Source organism: Macrotis lagotis, chromosome 1 (assembly GCF_037893015.1).
Source record: "Macrotis lagotis isolate mMagLag1 chromosome 1, bilby.v1.9.chrom.fasta, whole genome shotgun sequence".
NCBI lineage: Eukaryota > Metazoa > Chordata > Mammalia > Peramelemorphia > Peramelidae > Macrotis > Macrotis lagotis.
The window spans coordinates 695761692-695785807 of record NC_133658.1 but is presented as its reverse complement, the minus strand read 5'-3'; the positions used below and the strand labels follow the sequence as shown (position 1 = coordinate 695785807).

At 36.5% G+C, this 24116-nt stretch overlaps 1 pseudogene; it reads left to right on the top strand.

Moving 5' to 3' along the window:
* Positions 1–1642: 1642 nt before the first annotated feature.
* LOC141523386 (heat shock cognate 71 kDa protein-like) lies at positions 1643–3560 on the top strand (annotated as a pseudogene).
* The last annotated feature ends 20556 nt before the right edge of the window (positions 3561–24116 follow it).

Here is a 24116-nt window from a genome sequence, read left to right as displayed (position 1 = left end):
ATAAGAACAACTTGTTCAATGGTCATGAAAGCAGTTGAAGCAGGTTCTGTGAAGCATTTAGAACTTGGTTAGACATTGAGGATACCATGGTCATCCACTGCATTTACAATCACCACCAATTGTCTTGGCTCTATCTTATCAGTGCACTGTTATGATTTCGGGAGAGAGTTGAAAATTCATACAACTCTGCCTCACTTAAATTCAATTTATGCACAAATCAAAAGATATCAACCATTCCATTTTACCATTTCTTATCTCAATGCCCTATGATGACAGGCAAGTGATGAAGAAGCAGGTGTGGCAACACCAGGAGTCACAGACAAAACTCTACACATAGGTCACCCAGGTCTTAGGGTTGTATCCTTACTGAAAGCAACAGTGGGATTCAGCAGCCCTCTGGATGTCTGAGCAGCCTTTGAAGGATAACTGCTCAGTTCCTGATGTGAGAAAGGAGTTAGAAAAGTTGCCCCCAAAATTGTTTGCTTACCCTGTTAGGATTACCGCACAAGATGAGGAGGTCAAAACTAAAAAAAAAAAAAAAATGTACAAAAACTTCTTCAAAGAAGATTCCACTCATCAGTGGTGCATGGAATGTACGCACATTCATAGAAAACACATGATCCAATAGACCAGAAAGACAAAAAGGTCTTGTTGAAATAGAACTAATCAGGTATCATAAATAGCAGCCTTGAATGAAGTAAATGAAGGTCAGCTTATTGAAGTAGGAGTCAAATATACATTTTTTTCCCAAGAGTGGCCACAGAGAAGAGGAATACTGTAGAGCTGGGGCAGTTTTGCAATCAAAAGTAATCTAGTCAAAAAACTTATATGCCTACCAAAAAAGAGTGAATGACAGGCTCATGACAATGTGATCGCCACTTGTAGGAAAATACCAAGCCAACATTATTACTGCCTATGTTCACAGCCTGATAAGCCTTGATGAAGTAAAAAAAAAAATTTATGAAGATCTGTATACTCTTATCACCAATGGACCTAAAGATGATACATTTATAATTCTGGACAATTCCAATGTTAGTGTAGGCTCAGTCTTTCACAAATGTCAGGGAGTCCTTGGTGGGGAATAGAGTTGGAAACAGCAGCAACAATTGACCTATTACTGAAGACTTGTGCATCTCATCACACTGTCTTTTGATTATCTAAATGAAATAAAACTTCTTGGATGCATCCTCAAAGTAAACATTGGCATCTATTAGACTATGTGATTGTAAGAAGAGTCAGACAGGATGTGAGAGTGATGAAGGAAATGTGTGGTGTAGAGTGCTGAACTGATCATAGACTCATCCTATCCAAGTAAAATTTTCACATTTAACTGAGATGGCCCCAAGGCAAAATGACTACTAGAAGAATTAATGTCAAGAGATTACAGTACTTTTCTGAGTGGGAACAATTTGTTGCTAACATGGAGGGAAAGTTGAGCCAACATACAGTTGGCAACAGTGGAGCAGAAAGGGAATATCCAGTTTTGGGAGTTTTGGTGTACAGCCTTGCATTTGCTCATCTGAGTTCAGAACACTCTCAAACGTTATGATTGATGAAAATGAAGAGGAAAACTACTCAGCGCAGCAGCAGCTCTTTTTCTTCTCCACATCAGTCAGCTGTGACTCCCAACTCCCCAGTGACCATGTTGAAGGGACCTGCAGTTGGCATTGATGTTGGCACCATTTATTCCTGTGTGGGAGTTTTCCAACACTGGAAAGTAGAGATCATTGCTAATGACCAAGGAAACAGGATCACCCCAAGCTACTTTGCCTTCACTGACAAAGAACGTTTAATTGGTGATGCTGCAAAGAATAAAGTTGATGCCAAATGTCTGATTGGCTAAAAATTCAATGATGCAGTTATGCAGTCAGACATGAAGCACTGACCTTTCATGGTAGTGAATGAGGCAGGCAGACCTAAGGTCCAAGTGGAATACAAAGGGGAGACCAAACGTTTCTACCCAGAACAAGTATCTTCAGTGGTCTTGACTAAGATGAAAGAAATAGCTGAAGCTTATCTTGGGAAGACTGTCACAAATGCTGTGGTCACAGTACCTGCCTATTTCAGTGATTCCCAATGTCAGACCACCAAAGATGCTAGAACCATCACTGGTCTCAATGTGCTCCATTTCATCAATGAGTCACCTGCTGCTGCTATTGCTTATGGCTTGGACAAAAAGTTGGTGCTGAGAGAAATGTGTTAATCTTTGACCTTGGAGGTGGTACTTTCAATATTTCTATTCTTACCATTAAAGATGGCATTTTGAGGTCAAGTCCACAGCTGGGGATACCCACTTGGGTGGAGAGGATTTTGACAACCACATGGTCAATCATTTCATTGCTGAGTTCAAGCAAAAACACAAGGACATCAGTGAGAACAAGAGGGCTGTTCACTGTCTGTGCACCGCTTGTGAATGTGCAAAATGTACCCTCTCTTCCAGTACCCAGGCCAGTATTGGGATTGACTCCCTCTATGAAGGTATAGACTTCTATATGTCAATCACCCAAGTCCATTTCAAGGAGTTGAATGCTGATCTTTTCCATGGCACCCTGAACCCTGTGGAAAAGGCATTAAGAGTTACTAAGCTAGATAAATCACAGGTTCATGACATCATCCTGGTGGGTAGTTCCACTTGCATCCCCCCAAATCCAGAAGCTTCTGCAAAACTTCTTCAATGGTAAGGAACTCGACAAAAGTATCAGTCTTGATGAGGCTGTTGCCTATGGTTCAGCTGTCCAGGCTGCCATTCTGCCAGGAGATAAATCTGAGAATGTGCAGGACTTGCTGCTTTTGGATGTAATTCCTCTTTCCCTTGGAATTGAAACTGCTGGTGGCATGACAGTTCTGATCAAATGTAATACTACCATTCCCACCAAGCAGACACAGACCTTTACCACCTATTCAGACAACCAGCCTGATGTGCTTATTCAGGTTTATGAAGGTGAAAGAGTCATGACAAAGGATAACAACCTGCTTGGCAAGTTCAAGTTCACAGGAATCCCTTCAGCACCCAGGGGTGTTCCTCAAAGTGAAGTGACATTTGATGTTGATGCAAATGGCATTTTCAGTGTTTCTGCTGTGGATAAGAGTACAGGCAAGGAGAACAAGATCACCATCATCAGTGACGAAGGTCATCTGAGCAAAGAAGAGATTGAGCATATGGTCCAGGAAACTGAGAAATACAAGGTTGAGGATGAGAAGCAGAGAGACAAGGTATCCTCCAAGAATTCCCTTGAATCTTCTTCTTTCAATATGAAGACTACAGTAGAGGATGAAAAAATGCAAAGGAAAACTGGTGATGAAGACAAATAGAAGATTCTTGACAAATGTAATGAAGTAATCAACTGACTGGATAAGAACCAGACTACTGAAAAGGAAGAATTTGAGCACCAGCAAAAAGAATTGGAGAAGGTCTGAAACCCCATTATTATTAATCTGTACCAGAGTGCAGGGGGAATGCCAGGAGCATGCCAGGAGGAATGCCTGGTGGGTTCCTAGGGGCTGGAGCAGCCCCATCTGGAAGTGTTTCTTCTGGACCTACCATTGAAGAGGTTGATTAAACAAAGCAGAAGAAAGTGCATTCCACACAACATTACAAAAGTTGAAGGACTCAAATTTTAGCTAAGGCAGTAGCCAGTTTAAAAGTAACATTTAAGGGGTGGCTAGGTGGCGCAGTGGATAGAGCACCAGCCCTGGAGTTAGGAGTACCTGAGTTAAAATCTGGCCTCAGACATTTAATAATTACCTAGCGGTGTGGCCTTGGGCAAGCCACTTAACCCTATTTGCCTTGCAAAAACCTAAAAAGAAAAAAGCTGTTTCAGGAAAAGCTCCAGATTAACTCAGTGCTTACATTTTCCCTTCTTTTCCTCTACTATAATAAGTCCTTTGTGCTTTTCATGTTGTATTATTTATCCTCTGTGTCTCTACCTTCCTCTCTGGAGTATAATCCTTTTTTTCATAATTGTTCTTTTGTCTTATTAGCTTTATACCTGTATTACATCTATACTCTCTGTCAAAGTGTACTCCTTTCATCTGTACTGATAGAAGTACAATTTTCAAGAGTTATAGCGTCATCACAAAATAATCAATTTATACCCACACCCTCTGTCCAAGTAAATTCCCTCCAACTATCCCAATAGAAATAGCACTCTTATTAAAGTATCATCACATTATAATCAATTCATATTCACACCTTCCAAGTGTTCTCCTTTTAACTCAAGAATTACAAATATTGTCATCATGTGTATTTTAGTCTTATAGACTAATTTTTTTCTTTCTTTTTACCTTTTTATACATCTCTTGAGTCATATATTTAAAGATCAAATTTTCGGTTATCCTGATGTTTTATCAGGTATGTTTGAAAGTCATCTATTTCATTTAAAATCCATATTTTCCCCTGAAGGAATATACTGAATTTTGCAGGGTAGTTGATTTTTGGTAATCCAAGCTCCTTTGCCTTCCAGAATATATTCCAGGCCCTCTAATATTTTAATGTTGAAGGTGATAATCCTGACTGAGGTTGTTCTCTGATATTTGCATGACTTCTTTTTGACTACTTTCAGTGTTTTCTCCTTTAGCTGATAATTCTGAAATTGTACTACAATAGTCCTTAAATTTTTTATTCTGGGTTCTCTTTCTGGGGATGATTGATGGATTCTTTCAAGAATGATTTTATCTGCTTGTTCTAGGATATTAGGGAAGTTTTCTATGATAATTTCCTGAAAGATATCATCTAGGTTCTTTTTTCTGATTATGACTTTCAGGTGGACCAATAATTCATAAATTCTCTCTCTCTTGGATATATTTTCCAGGTCTGTCATTTTTTAGAAAGTATTAATATTTTCTTCTATTTTTTTTCCAAACTTGTGGTTTTGTTTGATGGGATCTTGGTGTCTCACAGAGACATTAGTTTCAGTTTGTCCAATTCTATTTTTTAGGGTTTTATTTTCTTCAGTTGTCTTTATTTCCAGTTAGTCAATTTTACATTTTGATAAGTTGTTTTCTTTTTTCCTATTGGGTTAATTTAACGTTTAAAGTTGTTTTCTTTTTCCATTTGACTAGTTTTCCTTTTAAAGGGATTATTTTCTTGCAGCCAGTTTTTCATAATTATTCTGCATGATTCTCATCTTTTTTTCTCCAGTTTTCTTTTTCCTTTCTTTGGTTTTGAAAATCTTTTTGGGCTTGTCCAAGAGGTCTTTTTGGATTTGAGACCAATTCATAAATCCCTTTGAGGTTTCACATGTAGTTATTTTGTCACTGCTTTCCTTTTCTGAGATGGGTTTTCATTGATCCTATCAGTATAGCGGCTTTCTATGGTTAGTGCTCTTTTTTGGGTTTGTTTTTTTTGTTCATTTTCATATTTGAAATGCTCCTGGGGCATAGGGGATATAGTGTCAAGCTTTTTTTGTGCTGGGGTCAATGATCTGATACCTGGACTCACTGCTCTGAAATCTCAGGTGTTCAGTTTGTTCCCTGTGTTAGGGTAGCCTAATGTTACACCAGCATTCCAGGGCTCGATCTTTGTCTTCCATTCTGGGGTTGGGACCCTCACCACTGGCCTGCTGTACCAGTGATCTGAGCTGTGCTTGGACAAGAACCTCCCCCCTGACTTCTCAGCTCTCCTGCCTATGCTGGGCTACATTCTCCTTTTACCCACATGAAACAGACCTTTTCTGAAGTTCCTCCACAATCTTGAGTTGAGCATTTGTTTCACTCTGGGTTTTCGTTTTTGTTTTGGCAAACTCTGTCACTTTAGGGTCTGTTTAGTAGGCTTTATTGAAAGTTGTTTCAGGGGGGTAGCTAGGTGGCAATGGATAAAGCACCGGCCTTGGAGTCAGGAGTACCTGGGTTCAAATCCAGTCTCAGACACTTAATAATTACCTAGCTGTGTGGCCTTGGGCAAGCCACTTAACCCCATTTGCCTTGCAAAAACCTAAAGGAAAAAAAAGTTGTTTCAGGAAAAGCTCTAGGGGCTTTCTAGCTTTGCTCTGCCATCTATATTCCACTCAGGAAGTCTCTTTCCTCTACTCTCAACAGCAAGTGACTTTCCTGTCTTCCTGCCTTGCACTTATTGAACATATATTTAGAGGTACATATGAAGCTGGAGAGATTTATTAAAGAAGTTGCAACACAAAAGAAAGTGATAAGAAAATTAAGAAGAGTTTAAGGAAAAGCCACATGGATTGCTAATGAATCTTAGCAGCTCAACTGGCAGAAGTTTGGAAAGGAAGAGAGAGAGAGAGAGAGAGAGAGAGAGAGAGAGAGAGAGAGAGAGAGAGTCAGGCAGCCATGAGGCTTGGGTTAACTAGGCCACATGGTGAAACCCATGGAGCTCCACAAGTTTTAAGGGAGAGCCAGAGGAAGGCCCATCCTTCAGCATGGGAGGCTGGAAGAAGCAAGAGACTCAAGGGGGTGGACTTTCTGTTAAATATCCCTCCATTGTAGGCTTGACAGAGAATGGTGCTTGAGGTGTGAACCAGGCTCCAAGGTGAAGCCAGGTAACCCCCCCAATGGCAAGCCACATACTGGTCCTTCCTGTCCTTTCATTTCCTGCCTGCCAGTGTCTATGGCCAAGGTCAGGTGAAGAGGGAAATGTAGGAGAAGGTACAAACAACAGGGTCAAGTGGAGACAAGATACAATCAACAGTGTCCAAGGGAGCCAGACTCTCAAGAGGGGGATCTTCCACCCATTTAACAAGATTTAACAGCATTTAAGATTACAGATTTTGTTTAGGCTATATTCATAATTCTCTGCATCTTTTTCCTGCATCAGGAAGATCTGGGTCCAAGTCCCACCTTTGACAGACATATAGTCACTATGTGTCTCTGGGCAAGACACTGTTCCTCTCCTTGCTCTCTCTAAAACCCTAAATTGCAAAGAGGTTGCTAATCTTCATTTGTAATTGGAGTTTCTTCACTCTGGAATTCCCTATATCAAAGAAATCATGAATTCAATCCTATTTTTATCCTTTACTTTTATGTATCCTTGTATTTCTCTCAGAGAATCCAAGGTCCTTTATGGAAGATTTCATTTTTTGTCAGGGATCCTCAGCCACTAATATATTTTTCAGTATACAATAGGAGATCAATTAGTTGTTAGTTGATTGGTTGTTTGGTTGATTAATTTCATCCTTGCTCTTCCATCCCACCCCAAAGCAAATCAAATATAAACTCATTTAGTACTATTTCCTTTTATCATTATATCCATTATAATTGACATTCTATGCACAAATTAGGCATTTAAAGATTGACTATCGAATTAAATTGTTTGTAACTTAAACAAATCAGCTTTTTATATGTTTTTGCTATAGCTATGTCTCAGTTGTATGCTTTAATGACCATTTAAAAATGAAACATAAACTCTTAGGATAGAACCTCCTTCCGATTATAAGAAAGGTAATTGTTCTGCAACTTATGATCTCAGAAAATTGTATGGAATTCAGAGCACTTAATTTGCACAATATGTGTCAGAGGAAGAACCTGAGGCCAATCCTTCCTCCCTGCAGGGTCAGCTTTCTTTACATCACAGCATATACTCTCAAAGTCTTATATTTAAAAGTATGATGCCAAGGATGGTCAATACTTTTCCCCCTTGTCTCTTCTCAAAGTTTAAAGCCTAAGTTCCCTAAAATAATTTTTATTTTTTATGACTTTAAAAAGGCAAAATATCATGTTTATTTTCTAATTATCCTTTTCTGAAGTCAGAATTTACTACCAGCATTAGGTTTTAAAAGATGCACACAATGTCTAATACTCCAGAAATTCTCCAACACCCTACTATCCATTTCCAGTTCACAAAAGGTTCTGCAAATGCCCAAACCACACATTTGGATGCCAGAGTGTCCTTGGTATAAGGGGAAAAAAAAATTACTCCTTTTGTGTGGTAAATGTGCATGAGTATGCATTCATTAACCTAGTCAGAAAAACTTCAAGTGACTTAAATACTTTGCTCTTAGAAATGAAGAAACACAATGAATTAGAATTTGCAATTTTTTTCTAGCTAGTTTAAATTCAACTTAAAACAGTTGTGAAAGTCAAGTTTCTTTCCTCTAGAGAGACCAGTGACTTACACCTACTGGTGATTACGGGGTAATTCACAGGGAAAGAGCCCCTCTGCAGAGACAGGTGTTAGACTAAGGCATGACTGAGAATAAACAAGTTATTGAGGATTGGATAAATTTATTGCTTTTTCCCCATTTGAGGAGATTTTCTTCTTTGGCAGATAAAGCATTTGTATTAAGTATAGTTTAGTATAATACTTTGGCTTACATGTTTAGAGTTTATGGGGTTTTTTTATTTTTAGGTTTTGTTTTTTTTTTTTTTTTGCAAGGCAGATGGGGTTAAGTGGCTTGCCCAAGGCCACACAACTAGGTAATTATTAAGTGTCTGAGACCGGATTTGAACCCAGGTACTCCTGACTCCAAGGCCGGTGCTTTATCCACTGTGCCACCTAGCCGCCCCTTTATGGGTTTTTTAATGAAGAATCAATCACTTCTTTATAATAGGCATCCTTGACTGAACTTTAATAGGCAACTTGCTGATTAAAAGTTCAACAGGTTGTCTTTTTTCTTTTCCCTTTAAGGTTTATTACTATGCAAATTTTGTCCTATCCCTGCTTTATTCCCAAAGATAACTGTACCATCTTACAAGAAGATTCTAAAGATAATTATTAGCACCTGCACTGGGCATTCCCATTCTAAGAAGTCACCTCTCATAGTTATTAAATGTATGTCATTCTTGGGCTAATTATGAGAAACAGACCAGTAGAAACCTCCAATCCAATAATAGTTACCTTAGCCTAAGGGTGCTAAGAATGTTGAATGTGTATCAAAAAACAGTTTCATTGCTGATTAAAATTTACCCAATGATTCTCACGATACTTATAAGTGATCTATATATATAGACTTTACCTAGAAATATATGAAGAGGCCTTAGCAGTATTCATGATACCTGTATTTTCTATCTAAGATCTCATCAGTATAACATGAACTTTAATAAATCTATGACAACATAGATGAATTATATATTAGGTTTTACTTTCATTTTTAGTAGTACAACATTTATCATTTAACATCCCATATAGAGGATATTTACTCCTAAATGTTGGAGAATGGGTACAAAAGATAACTTTCTCAATCCTTGGAAATAACTCTTTGAACCTAGGTCACAAAGTATAAGTTAAAGAAAAGTTGTTCATCTATATTAGTGGATGGAGTCTTCATTTCCATCCATTCCCTGAATGGACAAAATTATAGGATTAGACTAAAAACCACAATTTTGAACAATCATACATTTAGTCATAATGGTAAACTTTAATAGCAACTCTGTCCTAAAGCTCATTCTAAAGCTATATGTATAAGAATTCTGAATATAAGGAAGATTAAGGCAAAGTAGAAAATTTAAAATCTATAATAATTCAAATCCAAACCCAAGTATCACTGACCTACATGTCTTTTTTAGCATATCATAGTCCTGTTCAACAGTTTAATATTTTAAACATCATCAGTCATTTATAAATTAATGTGTTTAAGTTTACCAGATCATTCCATTAAAAGCAAATTTGATAGAAACAAGAAAGTATCAAACAAGCAAGCAACAAATATTTATTAAATTCTTACTCTACCCCATGTTATGCAACGAGGACACAAAAACAAAGTATGAAACAATGAATTTACATTCTAATGGGAAAGACAATAAATGTACATTAAAATATGTAGCCTACATATAAAATTAATGCATAAAAAGTAATAAATAGTCAATCAATACTAATACTGTCCTGTAGTGTGGAGGAGGACCATACTGACCAACCAAGTGAGTGGCAACATGATTTGTACAGCTATATTTATTATAGGGAGGGGTGTGCAGTACAAAGCTTATTTTTTACTTGCTTTTACCAGAATTGTCCCAACTTATGGCCTGATTAATAGGACCCAGGCCTATTGGCTGCTGCAGGAGTCTCTTGACTTAGTTTTGCTTCCTCCCTTATCTGTAAAGAACCACACTGCTTCCTGAATGCCAGGTAAGCGTTTATTGAGCATCTATGAACCAGACACCATGCTAAGCTCTGGAGACACAAAAAGAGACCAAGATATTCCCTGATCTTAAGGAGTTTACAGTCTAATTGGAGGCAATATACAAAGTAAGCTATATATAGGATAAATAGGAAATAATAAAAAGGTGAAAAGCATGGAATTAAAAAGAGTTGGGAAAGACTTTTTATAGAAGATGGGATTTGATGATGATGATGATGTGTCTTTCATGGGGGGGGGGGTGAAGTTTGCAAAGCAATGGGATTAAGCAATTTACCCAAGGTCACATAGCTAGGTAAATTTTAAATGTATGAGGTCACATTTGAACTCAGGTCCTCCTGACTTCGGAGCTAGTGCTCTATTCACTGTGCCATGTAGCTGCCCTATGTCCTTCATTTTTGAAGAAGACCATAATATCAAGTAGATGATGCCATGACAAGCAAGTGAATTAGATTTGTGTGAGGGGTTGCTGTACTAAGTGACCAGCCTCATTTTCTCCTCCAGAATCATTTGGGTCCAGTGGCCAGATATGAATCAGAATGCCTGGAGATGATCATGGATGTGAGGAAATTAAGGTTAAGATTTAAAAAATGGGATTTTAGTTGACACTTAGAGGAAGCTAAGCAGGACAATAGAGTTGAGTAGGAAGAACATTATAATCATGGGGAACAGTCAGAAAAAAAATTCAGGAACCAAGAACTGGATTGTCTCCTTTGTGTATCAGTATCACTGTGGTGCTAGAAGTGATATAGGCTTCCTATAGAAGATGATGCCTGAACTATTTCTCCAAGAAAGAGAGGGTCTCTCTGAGATAGAGGACCAAGCTTGTGCATTCTAGGTATGGGGAATGGAATATGAGAAAGAGAGATGAAAAGTAGAAGCTACTTCAGGGACAGAGAAGATGGTGGTAAAGACCCAAATAGAGTCATACAGCTATGACTCCAAAAAACAAATTTTATTAACCACACAATCTTAGTTCAGGGTGGCTTTGTTGGAACCCATATTATATTAAAGAGATTTACTGGGATAATTTTGTACCAAATAATTTCTAAGGTGTCTCTTACTTTCATAAAAGCTGTTTCTCAGGATTACAGTTTTATTTCTTTTAATGCACATAGATGTAAGGTTCATACAGGATTATATTTCTTTATGTGACTCATTCATTCAGTGAGCATTTATTGCAATTTAAATATGAAAATGCAAAGTAGCCTCTGACATAGTCATTATCCAATGTGCCAAGATATAAAATACACTTGCTCTCTCAATTTCTCAACCTCCCCCCACATGTTTACCCAAATGTGGTCAAAGAATTCTTTTTATAAACAATAATATAGTCCCATTGGCTTAACATTTCATGTCATATGCTCCACTGGTTGAACAGCATATGCAGTTTTCCCTAATACATTTATCTGATTTGAATATATTTGCAATAATCTGAAAAAAAATTCCATTCATTTGATTGACATAAAGTATTGTTACAAAGAATTTTCTTTCTCTGAAATTTCCTAATGCTAAGGAATCAGTTATATCTATGCCTTGAGTAGACATAGTTTGAATAGCAAAAGTCAGTTTTATCATCATGACCAACACATTTTTACTCAGATATTGACACTGTCAATAATGTAGTTCAAATCAAGTCGAAGTCACTAAACATTTAATAATTTAAACATTTGATAATTAAAAGTTAATAATTTCTTCCTGGGTGGGGGAGGGTGGTAAAATGGGAGAGAGAATAGGCCTTTCTTCACTTAACAAGGGATTAAGTGGCTTGGGGAGGGGTAAAGTGTGAAAGAAAATAGGCCTGAGAGGAGAGGCACAAATAGTTCAAGAAATGATAATGGCTTTGGATGATACTTTTGCTTATGAGAAGGATTATGCATACTTGAAAGATACTTGGAAAGGAGATAAGGCAAAAATTGATTATAATTATAATTTGATGCAATTTGAGTCAATGCTGCTTATTAAGCAATCAGGTAAACAACCTGTGATGATATCTTGATAATAATATGAGCTTATCAAGCTTATCAAATAATCAAACTGTGATTGATGATACCTGATTAATAGTATTATAGCAACAAATAACACCAAGGGAAGAGGTAGGAAGATTTATAATTTTAGAGGGAAAGAAGGGAGAATGTGGATGCTGAGTCAATTCTATTCAATAGATTTAACATAGAGATAAGATACATTCCCACTTGGGTTTAAAAATCTAACCTAATCTACAGGGAAGGTGGTGAACTGGGAAAGGGAAAGATAAGGGAAGAAGGGACTAATAAAAGGGAAAGTGAATGTTTTAAGTGAAAATAAACTGAAAGTTAAATTTTTTTTTTTAGGTTTTTGCAAGGCAATGGGGTTAAGTGGCTTGCCCAAGGCCACACAGCTAGGTAATTATTAAGTGTCTGAGGTCAGATTTGAACCCAGGTACTCCTGACTCCAAGGCTGGTACTCTATCCACTGCGCCACCTAACTACCCCGAAAGTTAAATTTTTAAAAGAAAGGTCAAAGGGGAAAGGTAGTAAAATTTTGGTGAGGACAAATAAGAGAACAGGAAAGAAAAAGATATAAATCAATAAAGATAACATGGAGGGAAATGCAGAATTAGTCATCTTAATTGTAAGTGTTAATGGGATGAATTGTCTCATAAAACAGAAATGGATAGCAGAATGGATTAAAATTCAGAATCCTACAATATGTTGTTTACAAGACACATTTGATGCAAAGAGATTCACACAGGGGAAAGGTAAAAAGTTGGAGCAAAATATATTACGCCTTAGCTAAAGTAAACGAATCTGAGGTAGCAATCCTAATCTCAGATAAAGTAAAAGCAAAAATCAATCTCATTAAAAGGGATAAGGAAGGAGACTACCTCTTCTTAAAAGGCACCATTGGTAATGAAGCTATATCATTATTAAACATGTGCACCCCTAGTGGAATAGTATCCAAATTCCTAGAGGAAAAGCTGAGAGACACAGACAGCATAAACTTAATAATGGGAGACCTCAATCTCCTTCTCTCAGAACTAGATAATTCTAACAACAAAATAAGCAAAAAGGGAATTTAAGAAGGTGAATGAAATCTTAGAAAACATAGATATGATAGACCTCTTAAGAAAACTTAATGGCAATAGAAAAGAACATACCTTTTTCTCAGCAGTACATGGCACCTTCACCAAAACTGACCAGGTACTAGAGCATAAAAACCTTATAATCAAATGCAGAAAGTCAGAAATAATAAATATACACTTCTCAGACCATGATGCAGTAAAAATTACATTGTAATAAAGGGTCAAAACTAATTGGAAATTAAATAACTTTATCTTAAATAATGAGTGGATCAAATAGCAAATAATAGAAATAATCAATAATTATATCTAAGAAAATTATAATAATGAGTCATCATACCAAAATTTATGGGATGCAGCCAAGGCAGTTTTGAGGGGAAAGTTTATATCTCTAATTGCCTATATGAATAAAATAGAGAATGAGGAGATCAATTAATTAGTATGCAACTAAAAAAGCTAGAAAAAAATTAAAGTTCCCCAATTAAAAACCAAATTAGAAATTCTGAAAATCAAGGGAGAGATTAAAAAAATTGAAATCAAGAAAATCATTGATCTCATAAATGAAAATAGACAAATCTTTGGTTAATCTTATTTTAAAAAAAGAAAAAAGGTAATCAAATTATCAGTATCAAAAATGAAAAAGGGTGAACTAACCAGCAATGAGGAGGAAAGAGATAATTCGGTGCTAATTTGCCAAACTGTATGCCAATAAATTGGATAAACCTGAGTGAAATAGATAAATATTTACAAAAATACAAACTGTCCAGATTAACAGAAGAGGAAATAAGTTACTTAAATAACCACATTTTAGAAAAAGATATTGAAGAAACCATCAATAAACTCTCTAAGAAAAAGTCTCCAGGTCCAGACGGATTTACAAGTGAATTCTACCAAACATTTAAGGAACAATTAATTCCTATTCTACATAAATTATTTTTAAAAACAGGAGAGGAAGGTGTTCTGCCAAAATCCTTTTATAATGCCATATGGTGCTGATAACCTAAACCAGGAAAAACCAGAACAAAGAAAATTATAGACCAATCTCCCTAATGAATATTGATGCAAAAATCGTAAATAAAATTTTAGCAATATGATTACAGCAAGTTATTACTGGGATAATACACTATGATCAGGTAGTATTCATACCAGGTAGACAGGGATGGTTAAACACTAGCAAAACACTCAACATAATTAAACATATCAATAGCAAAACCAACAGAAATAATATGATTATCTTAATAGATGCTGAAAAAGCTTTGATAAAATATAACATCCATTCCTATTAAAAACACTAGAAAGTTTAGGAATAAATTGACTTTTCCTTAAAATAATACATAGTATCTAAAACTGTCAACAAATATCATATGTAATGGGAATAAACTCAGAGCATTTCCAATAAAGTCAAGGGTGAAACAAGAATGCCCATTATCACCATTACTATTTTTATAGTATTAGAAATGCTAGTAATAGCAATAAGAGAAGAAAAAAGAAATTGAAGGAATCAGAAATGGCAATGGGGAAACAAAACTTTCACTCTTAGCAGATGATATAATGGCATACTTAGAGAAAATTATCTAAAAAACTCCATGAAACAATTAACAAATTCAGCAAAGTAGCAGGATATAAAATAAACCCACATAAATCATCAACATTTTTATATATGAACAACAAAGCCCAAGAGCAAGAGATGGAAAGAGAAATTCCATTTAAAATAACTATAGACAACATTAATACTTGGGAATCTACCTCCTAATACAAACCCAGAAACTGTATGAGCACAATTATAAAGTTCTCATCCAAATAAAGTCATATCTAAATAATTGGGAAAATGTGAAATACTCCTTGTTAGATCACACTAATATAATTAAAAAGACAATTCTACTCAAATTAAATTACTTATTCAGTGTCATACCAATGAAACTACCAAATAACTACTTTACTGAGCTAAAAAAATGGTAACAAAATTCATCTGGAGCAACAAAAGGGCAAGAAGAACTGATGGGGGAAAAATGTAAAGGAAAATTGTGGGTACACAGGCTGTTCTAACAGCCATGACACAAATCATCTCCAAGTAAACCGCCACCTGGACAGTCTCAGGAGCTGGCTTGCCGCCCTGAGAGATAAGGTGAGCTGGAGTCCTTGGGAGCCAGAGTCCTTGGGAGCTGGACATTCCGCCCCACTGTCCAAGAGCACTAGACACAGCTGTACCTTATCATCTCCCTAACGTACCCTCCTACCCTGTAATGCAAGAAGCTGCGTATACACATTGCTTGCACCCCTAACAAATACCTCATTATTCTTTGTTCTACCCCGGAAGACCTAACAGTATATATGTAATAGCTAAGCAATAATAAAATTGAGCTGGAGGCATAAGGCAGTAGTGGCTTGACTCATTCTCAGCTCCCCTCCTGGAGGGAGGTCGCTGCTGTGGGCCCCAAGGAAGCAAGCCACAACAGAAAATGGCCTACCAGATCCAAAACTATACTATAAAGTGACAGTCATCTGCCTGGTTACTGGTTAAGAAATAGAGTAATGGATCAGTGAATTAGGATAGGTTCAAAAGAAGTTGCAATAAATGGCTACAGCTATTTACTTTTTGACAAACTCAAAGACATCAGCTTCTAGGATAAGAACTCACTATTTGACAAAAATTGTTGGGAAAACTGGAAAATAATATGGCAAAAACTAGGCATAGACTCACTTCTCACATTCTATACCAATATAAGGTCAAAATGGGTACAGGATTTAGACATAATGAGTGAAACCATAGATAAATTAATAGACCAAGTAATATTCTATCAGATCTATATAAAGGGAATAAATTTATGACCAAACAAGAATTAGAACATATTATAAGCTGCAAAATGAAAGATTTTGCCTATATTAATTTAAAAAGCTTTTGCAGTAATAAAATCAACATTTCTAAAATTGGAAGAAAAGCAAAAAGCTGGAAAACAATCTTCACAAGTAGGAGTTCTGAAAATAAGTAGAGAACTACCTCAAATTTATAAAGTTACAAGTCATTCCCTAGTTGATAAATGGTCAATGGATATGAATAGTTTTCAAAAGAAGAAATTAAAGCTATATGTAATCATATGAAAACATTGCCCCAAATCATTATTTTATTTTAATTTTTTGATTTTTACAAGGCAATGGGGGTTAAGTGGTTTGCCCAAGGCCACACAGCTAGGTAATTATTAAGTATCTGAAGCTGCATTTGAGGTACTCCTGACTCTAGGGCTGGTGTTCTATCCACTGTGCCAAGCGGCCCCCAGATCATTATTGATTAGAGAAATGCAAATTAAAAGAACTCTGAGGTATCACCTCACACCCATCAGATTGGCCAAGATGAGAAAAACAGAAAATGATCAGTGTTGGAGTGGTTGTGGGAGGATTGATACATTGCTAGTGGAGTTGGGAATGGATCCAACCTTTCTGGAGAGAAATATGGAACTATGCCCAAAGAATAATAAAATTATTCATACCCTTTGACCCAGTAATTCCAATTCTAGGTCTATATCTAGAAGAAATTATTATTTTTTTTAGGTTTTTGCAAGGCAAATGGGGCTAAGTGGCTTGCCCAAGGCCACACAGTTAGGTAATTATTAAGTGTCTGTGACCGGATTTGAACCCAAGTACTCCTGACTCCAAGGCCGGTGCTTTATCCACTACGCCACCTAGCCTCCCCTAGAAGAAATTATTTTTTTAAAAAAAGGGTAAAGTCCGTGGTTAAGAAGGGAAGTGCTTAAATGGAGAAAAATAATCTTTGTATCAAATTGTCTCCCTTTTTCGAATGGCTAAACAGTTATGGTGAATACTATGGAATACTATTGTTCTATGAGAAACCTAAATGGTCAGACTCTAGAGAAGCATGGAAAGACTTGCAGGATCTGATGCTGAGTGAAGGGAGTAGAACCAAGAGAACAATGTACACATCAACAACAACATTGTGAGATTAACAACCTTGATGGAAGCAGTGCCTCTCAGGAGTTCAGAGACCTAGGAGAACTATACTAGACTGGCTGTGGACAATGTTATCCCCATCCGAGGAAGAAAAACAAAACAAAACAAAATGCATACCAAAAAAAACCCAACCCTTCAGAATATGATGAATACTTTATAAAAATCATCTCTTATGTATCTCTTTCCCCTTAATCCTAATTCCTCATACTGAAAATAACTAATCTATAAACATATTTATCAAAAAAAATGTCTTGATAATTCCATCATTCAAGTGATAAAGGAACCAACAATAGGAATTCTATTCTGGGTCTGATTTTTACCGAAAAAGATCAACTTGTTGGTAAAGTAGAAATGATGTTTCCATCTTATCAAGTTCTATAGTATAGTCTCTTGGTAATTTTATTGGTATAGCATTAAAAATATGTTAACCTTGGTAATGTCAATCTTATATTGATATTGCCTAGCCATCCCACTATTAAAGTTATTCTTTATGTCTTGAAGGAACACTTTGTAATTAAATTTATGCAAGTCTTTGATTGAACTTTGAATTTTATATATTTTATAGCTATTTGAAGTGAGATTTTCCCCTTCTATTACTGCTTCTTGGATTTTGTTATTATTTTTTAGAAATGCTATTAATTATTGAGAATTTATTTTGTAGCCTGCAACTTTCCTAAGTTTTTTAATTGTCTCATTTAGTATGTTTGCTGATTCCCTAGGATTTTACAATTAAGCCATCATATAACTAACAAACAGGATTAGTTTTAACTCCTTTTTAACCAGTCTTAACACCTCTAATTTCTTTCTCATATTAATTCCTTTACTAGCATTTCCAAAACTATGTCACATAATAGTGTGAAGAGTGGTTCACCTTACTTCTATATTTACTGGAAATTTTTGTTAGATATCATGATTACTTTTGCTTTTGATTTATACTTTTAATGATATTAAGAAAGATCCCTCTATGCCTGTTTTTTTGTAGGGATTTTTAGTATAAATGAATTTTGTACTTTGACAAAGGCTTTTTTTTTTGGTGAAATAATCATGTGAATCTTGTGATTTTAGTTGTTTTTAATAGGACAAATTATGTTGATTCTTCTCCTAATATTGAAGTATCTTTGCATCCTGTTATTACTACAACTTGATCATGATGAATTATTTCCTTGGATGAATTTTTGTAGTCTGTTTAACAACAATTCATTTAAAAATTTTAATCAATATTCTATAATGAAATGAATACATGTTATTCTTCTAAGCTTTATCTTTCCTTAATTTAGGTATTAAAAGGATATTTATCTCAGAAAATGAAAACTGGGTAAGGTGCTTTTTTCAGGTTTTGAGAATACAATTGTTGTATAGGTACTAATTATTCTTTCAAAGTATGAAAGAATTCTGTGAATCCATTAGGATTAGTAGCTTTTTTAAAAATAGTAATTCTGTTTCTTTTTTCTGAGGCTAGGTTATTTAAGATTTTTATTTGTTCTATTTTTGACATCTGCTTTCCCATTGGCAACTTTTCCCCATTTGTTTTAGTCTCTTGTCTGTTTCTATGCTTTCTCCCTCTTCTGAGTATCAGTTGCCCTAAGGGTTCTTCTGAGGCAAGTGGTCTTTTTTAAGTATTAAATCCTTGCAAATTATGCTTATTATAAAGTCCTATCTCCCTTTACAAAATATCTCTCTTCTCCTTAAATGCTTTACACATTTGGCTCAATCTTTTCCTTTGCTTCCTTGCCCAATATAATTTAGACTTTTCCTATTCTTGAGAAATAATTTTACACCCATTGTTAGGCATTGCCTTTATTGAATTGCATCAGATATTCACCTCTATCTTTGTCCTCCTTTTTTTATTTTATGTGTCCTTTGATACTAGAGCTTATTCTCACAAAAATCATTGATTTACCTGAAAGTAGCATTTCTGAGGTTTAGTCCATGATGTTTCTGCCTGTATCTTTACCATCAATTCTGTTTGACATCTACTTTCACCCTAATTGCCTTTTTATTTTATTTAGGAAGCAATCTCTTAAAGATCTCTTAGTTATTACTTTATGTTGTTATCCTTGATTGTTGTATTTATTTATTCTTGTATTTTTGTGGTCAGGGATATTTGAAAATCAAATGCATTTGCATAAGTACAAAAAATAATTCTCTCAAAAACACAATTGGGCAAATGGATGAAGAAAATAACTCCTTCAAAAATAGAATTGACTGGGGCAGAGCCAAGATGGAGGTGTGAAGGAAGTATTTCCCAGGAATTCCACCCCCCCGAAATTCCAAAAGCAACAAATTATGACTCTATCCAAAATTTAGAGGGGCAGAACCCACAGAAAGACTGAGTGATACATTTTCCCAGTTCAATATAATTTAGGAGTTCCACCAGAAAGGCATATTTTACTAGGATCAGGGGTTGGAAAAGCCATGGCTGAAGTGCAACCCAGCCCAGCCCAGCCCAGAGATCACCGACAACATCTTGAAGGGGTGGGGAGAGAACTCTGCTTCACCAGAATGAGTGTGGAGTGAGGAGCACAAGCCGCAGAATCTGCAGCGAAAATCTAGAGAAATCAGGTTGCACCCCCAGAGACAATAAGGGAAATCTGCAGAGATTTCTCTGCTCTCCCTTGGGGTAGGACTCTGCTGCTAGACTACACTCAGATCCAGGTTGCAGTTTGGGTTTCCATAGTAAGTAGCCAAAGTGGATCCCTCTTTAAAGCTCCAGGGCAGAGGGAAGTATGGGTGCCATCTATATATCAAAACAGGCAAGCGAGCATAAGACCTTGGAGGAATATTCCCAGTGGGGGTGTCCCATCCTTCCAAAGAACCCCCAAAGCCTTGGAAGTGCTGTCTTGGACTGAGGAAATGAGTAAACAACAGAAAAAAGAATAATCTGATCATAGAGAATCACTTTAGACCTATGGAAGACCAAAACACATACTTAGATGATCAAATCAAAGCTTCCATTTCCAAAACCTCTGAGAGAAATAGAAAAATGGGCTCAGACTGTGGATGAACCCAAAGAAGACTTTGAAAAACAATTAATGGAAGTGAAGGAAAAACTGGGAGAAGAAATGAAAGTGATGTAGAAAAATCATGAAAACTAATTCAACAGCTGGTGAAAGAAATACAAAAAAATACTGAAAAAAATAATATGTTAAAAACCAGTTTAGGCCTAATGGAAAAAATGAAACAAAAAAGGCAAATGAGGAGAAGAATGCCTTAAAAAGCAAAATTGGCCAACTGGAAAAGGAGATGAAAAAGCTCTCTGAAGAAAATAACTCCTTCAAATGCAGGATGGAACTAAAGGAAGCTGGTGACTTTGCAGGAAATCAGGAAGAAATAAAACTCTTCCAAAAAAAAAAAAGTCAAAAATTAGAAGAAAATAGGAAATATCTCAATGGAAAAACAACAAACTTCGAAAACAGATCCAGAAGAAATAATTTAAAAATTAGTGGACTATCTGAAAGTCATGATCAAGAGAAGAGCCTAGATTTCATTTTTCAAGAAATAATACAGCAAAATTGCCCTGAGATCCTAGAAAAAGAGGGCAAAATCGAGAAATTGAGAGAATTCACCAATCACCTCCTGAAAGAGATCACAAATTAAAAGCTTCCAGCAATATTATAGCCAAATTCCAAAACTCCCAAATCAAAGAGAAAATTCTAAAAGCTACTAACAACAAACAGTTCAACTACCAAGGATCCATACTCAGGATTGCACAGGATCTGGCAGCATCTCCATTAAGTGCTCATAGGGATTGGAATATGATATTCCAGAAGGCAAAGGATCTTAATTTACAACCAAGAATCAACTACCCAGCAAAACTGAACATCCTCTTTCAGGGGAAAAGATGGACTTTCAATGAAATAGGGGACCTTCAAACTTTGCTATTGAAGCAACCAGAGCTGAACAGAAAGTTTGATCTCCAAGTACAGGACTCAGGTGAACCATAGAGGGAGTGGAAGAGAAGGACTAACTATGAGGAATTTAATGATACTGAACTGTTTGTATTCCTCCATGGGAAGAAGATATTGATAACTCATATGAACTTTCTCATTTATAAGAGCTGTTAGAAAGAGCATATATAGACAGGACATAGGAAGGAGTGGAATATAATGGTATAATATAGTAAAAAGATGGAGTCAATGGGTGATAAAGGAAGGTACTGGGAGGAAGAGAAAGGAGAGGAAGAAGCTAAGAAATTTCACATAATTGTCAAGAAAAAGCTTTTTTCAATGGAGTGGAAAGGGGGAAGGCAAGGGGGGAATAAGTGAGCCTTTATTCTCATCAGAAATGGCTCAGAGAGAAAATAACATACACACTTGATAGAGTGAAGAAATCTCTCTTACCCTAGAGAAAAATGAGAAGAAAGGGATTGGATAAGGGGGAATGGGGGGGCAGGGAAGGGGGAATAGGTGATAGAAGAGAAGGAAGATCAAGGGAGAAGGCACTTAGATACAGCACACTTTTGGACAGCCAGGATGAAAGGATAGAGAGAACTGAATAAATGAGAGTGGAGAGGAATAGAGTGGAGGTACAGATAGTAATAGCAACTGTGGGAAAAATATTGAAGCAACTTCTCTGGTGGACTTATGATAAAGAAGGCAACTCACCCCAGAGACAGAGCCATTGGAATCTGAACACAGACTGAAGCACATTTCTCTCTCTCTCTCTCTCTCTCTCTCTCTCTCTCTCTCTCTCTCTCTCTCTCTCTTTCTCTATTCTTGAGGTTTCTCATCTTCTGTGGGGGTTATGTTTACTGTTATAACACCTTCAATTTTGAGCAATTTATAGCATGGAAACAGCGGAAAGATCATCAGACAGCCTTCTGTGGGAGGGGGGAAGAAAAGGGAGGGTGGGGGAAATTTGTAAAATTCAAAACCTTACAAAAAATGATAGGTAGATACTACTATTGTATATAATTGGAAAACAATTAAAATGTTAATTAAAAAAATAGAATTGACCAATTGGAAAAGGAGATGCAAAATGGAAATGAAGAAAACTCTTCTTTAAAAAAATGATTGGAATTTGTGGAAACTAAAGACGCCATGAGACTCCAAGAATCTGTTAAATAAAATTTTATCAAATGAAAAAAATAGAAGAAAATGTAAAATAACTCATCAACAAAACAACAAACCTAGAAAATAGATCCAGGAGAGTCAATTTAAGAATCATAGCAATTCCTGAAAACCTTGAAGAAAAAAAAAAAAAGGCAGGGCTCCATACTTCAGAATATGGTGAAGGAGAATTGCATTAATATCTTGGAACCAGAGGACAAAACAGACATTGATAAAATACATTTATCCCCTCCTGAGAGGGATTGCAAATTGAAAACTCTAAGGAATATTGTGACCAAACTCCAGAACTATCTGATCAAGGAGAAAATTCTGCAAACAGCCAGAAAGAAACAATTTAAATACCAAGGAACCACAGTCAGTATTACACAAAACCTGGCTACATCAACATTAAGGGATTGAGAGACCTGGAATATGATATTCCAGAGTGTAAGGGAGCTTGGAATGCAATCATGAATTCACTATCCAGGGGGTGGCTAGGTGGCATAGTGTATAAAGCACTGGCCTTGGAGTCAGGAGTACCTGGGTTCAAATCCGGTCTCAGACACTTAATAATTACCTAGCTGTGTGGCCTTGGGCAAGTCACTTAACCCTCTTTGCCTTGCAAAAACCTAAAAAAAAAAGAATTTGCTATCCAGCAAAATTGATTCTTCTCTTTGAAGGGAAAAGATGGATGTCCAACAAAATAGGAGACGTTCAACTTTTGCTAATGAAAAGACTAGAATTAAATAGAAAATTTGGTTTTCAAACAGGAATCTCAAGAGATAAATGAAAAGGTAAAATGGGAAAAGAAAACAAACTGTTTGAATTGAATTGAAACTGACTATATCCCCACCTGAGAGAAAGATTCTCGTAATTCTTGAGAATTGTAACTCTATTAGAGGGAATATACTAAGCCTGAAGTAATGGACACTCATGAATTGTCCTTGACTCTGATGGAATCATTTAAAACCATTATCTCCTTTAAAAGGGGTGACAGTAAAGAGACTGGAAGAAAGAGGATATTGAATGGGGTAAATTACATCACATGAAGAGGCACAAAGAACCTACTGCAATAGTGGGGAAGAAGGGAAGAGGTGAGAATTGCCTGGATCTTACTCTCATCAGATTTGGCTCAAAGTGGGATTCACACACACACACACACACACACACACACACACACACACACAAACACACACTCTCTCTCTCTCATAAACACACACACACACACACACACACACACACACACACACACACACACGGTTGAGTTTAGAAACTTATCTTACCTTTCAAGATATTATTCTTTCAAGAATTAAGAGGGGAGGGTAGCTAGGTGGTACAGTGGATAGAGCTACCAGTCCTGAAATCAGGAGTACCTGAGTTCAAATCCGGCCTCAGACACTTAATAATTGACTAGTTATGTGACCTTGGGCAAGCCACTTAACCATTTGCCTTGCAAAAACTTAAAAAAAAAGAATTAATAGGGGAAAGGGGGAGTGGGGGAGGAAAAGAGGAACTAACAGAAGGAAGGGAAGGAAGAAGGGGCAAAGAGAGGGAAGAAAGAAAGGGGAGGGGTGTTTTACAGAAGGGGGAAAACACACTGAAGGAGGTGGTATTCAGAAGAAAATACAGCATAAGGGGTCAAAAGGGGAAAAATACAAAATAGAGGGAAGATAGCATGTAGAGCAAGAAAGAGTTAGTAATTATAACTTTGGATGTGAATGGGATGAACTCTCCCATAAAATGCAAGTAGATAGCAGAAAAGATTAAAAAACAGAATCCTGGGGCGGCTAGGTGGCGCAGTGGATAGAGCATTGGCCCTGGAGTCAGGAGTACCTGAATTCAAATCTGGCCGCAGACACTTAATAATTACCTAGCTGTGTGGCCTTGGGCAAGCCACTTAACCATGTTTGCCTTGCAAAAAAAAAACCAAAACCTAAAACCCTCCCCACCCAGAATCCTACAATATGCTGCTTACAAGAAACACATTTGAAGCAGAAAGATACATACAGAGTATAG